Genomic DNA, 4,107 nt, shown 5'->3' with positions numbered 1-4,107 from the left:
TCCGCCATCTGGCTGCTGCAGCCAGCCAGAGACAGACGGATGGCGCCTCAGTTGCCCCACAGCACCCCCTGCAGCCCTGCCCCCCACAGACAGCAACTCCACCACCCCACAGCGCCCCCTGCAGCAAGGGCCGGCTTTAGGCTAATTCCTCTGATTCCTGGGAATCGGGCCCTGTGCTTGAGAGGGCCCCGCACCTAAGAAGGCCCTGCACCTTAGGCGCCTTTTTAATTTTTTTTTTTACTCACCCAGCACCCGCGGGGAACAGGGTCTAGGTCTTCGGCAGCATTTTGGTGGCAGGGGATCCTTTGGTGCCGCAGAAGACCCAAAGTGGACCCCCCCGCCTCTGAAGTGCTGCCGAAGACCTGGAGTAGACCCCACCCCCACTGTTGAAGTGCCACCGAAGCCCCAGACTGCCACCAGGTATTCGAATTGGGCCCCACAGTTCATAAAGCCAGCCCTGCCTGTAGCCCTACCTCCCACATATAGCGCCTCAGCTGCCCCACAGCACCCCTTGCAGCCCCGCCTCCCTCAGACAGACAGCGCTTCAGCTACTGCACAGCGCCCCGGCCTCCCACAGACAGCGCCTAAGCCGCCCCAAAGCGCCCCTGCAGACCTGCCTCCCACAGACACTCAGACAGCGCCTTAGCCACCCCACAGTACCCCCTGCAGCCATCCCCCACAGACAGTGTCTCAGCCACCTCACAGAGCTCCCTGCAGCCCTGCCTCCCACACAGCGCCTCAGCCTCCCCACAATGCACCCTGCAGCCCTATGTGCCACAGGCAGCACCTCAGTTTTCCCACAGTGCCCCCTGCAGCCCTGCCCCCCCACAGACAGTGCCTCAGCCACACCACAGCGCCCCCCTGCAGCCCTCACAGTGCCTCACCTGCCCCACAGTGCCCCCTGCAGCCCTGCCTACTACAGACAGCACATCAACCACCCCACAAGGCCCCCTGCAGCCCTCACAGTGCCTCACCTGCCCCACAGCACCCCCTGAGCCCCGCCTCCCTCAGACAGACAGCGCTTCAGCTACTGCACAGCGCCCCGGCCTCCACAGACAGCGCCTCAACCACCCCACAGTACCCGCTGCAGCTGTCCCCCACAGATAGCACCTGAGCCACCTCACAGCACACCCTGCAGCCCTGACCCGCACAGACAGCGCCTCAGCCACCCAACAGAGCTCCCTGCAGCCCTGCCTCCCACACAGCGCCTCAGGCACCTCACAGCGCCCCCTGCAGCCCTGCCCCCCCACAGACAGCGCCTCAGCCACCCCACAGCGCCCCCTGCAGCCCACAGTCAGCATTCAGTCACTGCACAGAACTCCCCCCAACCCTGCCTCACTCAGAGACATTCCAACCCGCCTAATGTTTCGTTGAGATGTACGTAGATCAGTTGATCTCAAAATAATTAACCTGCTGAAGTGAATAAAGAAACCACCAGACCTGCCTGACCAATAGGCTTCAGACCCAATAAGCACCAAGCATCCAGCTCTGAACATTTCTCCTGTAGTCATTTGTGTAAGTTCACAGGTAATTTCACTCAATTTAAAAAGCACTACAGACAGTCCTTGGACTTACGACACAATTGGTTCCTGAAAATTGTGTCATAAGTCGAAATGTTGTAACTTGGAACCAGAACCCACTCCATTGCAGGACCGAGCATCATAAAGTTGAAACCATTGGTTGCAAGTTGAATCAGGGTATCAATTCAGAAACATTGAAGGGCTGTTCTTCTTAAGTCGAATGTCGTAACGTCGAGTACAGCCTGTGTTTTTAAACGGCAAAACCTACCTGTATATCATAGACTCATAGACTTTAGGGTCAGAAGGGACCAATATGATCATCTCGTCTGACCTCCTGCACAAAGCAGGCCACAGAACCCTACCCATCCACTTCTGTAACAAACCCCTAACCTATGTCCGAGTTATTGAAGTCTTCAAATTGTGGTTGATACGCTCTGATGATACATGAATAGACACAAATTGTTTCCAGAAATGGAAAATTCCTATGAAACAGTAAAATTTTAAACTATGCAAAGGAAGGGGTGGGGCACATATGAGGAGAAACTCTGTGAGTTCAAACTTGCAGCGTTCCAAAAGTTTCAAGTGGGTTGGAGGGAGAATTTGATCACCTATGAAGTGGGCAGAGAGCATAGCCCTTCCGCTCTGCACGAATCTTGAAAGCTGCAGGGAAATAAACCTGGAGATCTTAAGGAAACTGTGTTGAGGATGTTCTCCAGATCAAATCACCCATGACAGCCAAAAGGGAGTAGTAGTGCCACGACCACTCCTGCCACACTTGAACCAAGCCCCTACTGTGAAAAGATTTGAGGGTATAGTGTGGGACTCTGCACAGATTAATGCAGAAAGACTGATTTGGAGGATCTCTGCCAGATGCTCCATGTTATGATGCATTCTGGTAATTGACTTGTAGGAGGTTTCACTAACCTCTGTAAATTATATCTAAAATATTGTGCTAGTAAGTAAATTCCACTAAGCCCAAATAAGTTACTGAGGAAAGGGGTTGGGGTTTTTCATAGCTGCCTGTCCCCCCAAAAATCCCTAACACATGAATTAGAATCCCCAGATTAAAGTAGCTGGTAAATATGAGTGTCCGTATGTTTACCAAAATAGGATATGCAGGCCTGATCCAAAGACCATTTAAACCAATGGAAGGACTCTCTCTGGCTTCAATGGGATTTGGATTAGAGCTTTAAATCAACAAGGCTATAAATAGGTATGTTCTCTATACTATGAAAGAGACTTTAATAAGTCCAAGATCCTGTTAATGTTTGTCAGTTACAAATGACTTGGTCTGTCTCCAAGAAATGGTCTGTGATAGATTTGAGGTCAATTGACTGTGCACTTTTACCCTAAAAATTGAGGAAAGGCCTTAAAAATTATTTGAACAGAGTCATGCTAAGAACCCCCCACTGCACGCTGCAAATTTGTTTGAGCTTTGCTTCAAGAGTGGGACTAGGGGCTAATTAGTGTTGTTGTAGCTCTAGTGCTCCCTGGCTATTAGAGACACAAGGTGGGTGAGGCAATAATGTCTATTGGACCAACTGCTGTTGGGGAAAGAGAAAAGCTTCTGATTTGCACAGAGTTCTTCTTCAGGACTGTTAGGCCGATATGATTTTGAATTTCTAAGATTCCTTTGTTTTTAAGTGAAGATGTTAGGGTAAATCCATTCCCAGAAAACTCTAATGAGGCTGTTGTCAGCTGCCTGGTAACTATCCAAAGACTGGGATGCATACAACCAGAAAACACTGGTTTCATTTTCATTTGCTTTTGTGCTTCTCCTTTCCTTTCCTTTCTTTTTGACTTCCAGTTGTGAGCATTGAGCCTTTTAAACCCTACAGTGTTTCCAAGATTTTATCAGTGTACATTAACTAGTCCTGAACTTAGTTTTGCCACCCCTGTTCGGTGCTGTTTCCACTCACTCTTGCTTTTTGGCAACAATGGGAAATTTCATCCAGTGAGTTTGATCCAACCTTTCTAGCCTGACCTCAGACAGAACTGAGGTTCTACCCACCTGATAACAATAAATATATACTTTTAAAACATAAGCACCATTACTGCTTATTAAAGTGGACCTAAACTCCCAGCACCATGGAAAATGTGCTTTCATCCTTTCATTTCAAATGTTAACTTTCCTCCTGACCTGCCCCCCAAATTTCTGTTTTTGCCATGATACATAAACCTTTGTGTGTTGGTTTTTATGCCCCAAACTAATTAGCCAGGTAGGATGGTCTAGAGGACTGAACGCCATTCCTACCTCTGCTGTAGACTCCCCTGTGATGTTAGGCAAGTCAATTAACATCTCTCAGATCCCTGTCTGTAAAATGGGGATAACAACAACAAGGAGAATTATCATAATGGATCACAGTAGTCCAGTAGCCTGTCTCTGACAGTGGCTAGTGCCCGCTGCTTCACAGGAATATGCAACAAATTATTTAATGATTGTCCTTTACTCAATCTGGACGATTCTTCCAAATCCTGGGCAGTTAAGGGTTAGCTTTGGCCCCAAATCATGAAAAATTTGTATGTATATTGCTTTTTATCCTTTCTAATGTAGCTGAGGATGTTTGTTCATTCACTGAGAGCTTCA

The sequence above is a fragment of the Gopherus flavomarginatus genome, chromosome 5 (assembly GCF_025201925.1).
Source record: "Gopherus flavomarginatus isolate rGopFla2 chromosome 5, rGopFla2.mat.asm, whole genome shotgun sequence".
Lineage (NCBI taxonomy): Eukaryota > Metazoa > Chordata > Testudines > Testudinidae > Gopherus > Gopherus flavomarginatus.
The sequence above is the reverse complement of the archived record's forward strand: the minus strand, read 5'-3'. Positions refer to the sequence as shown.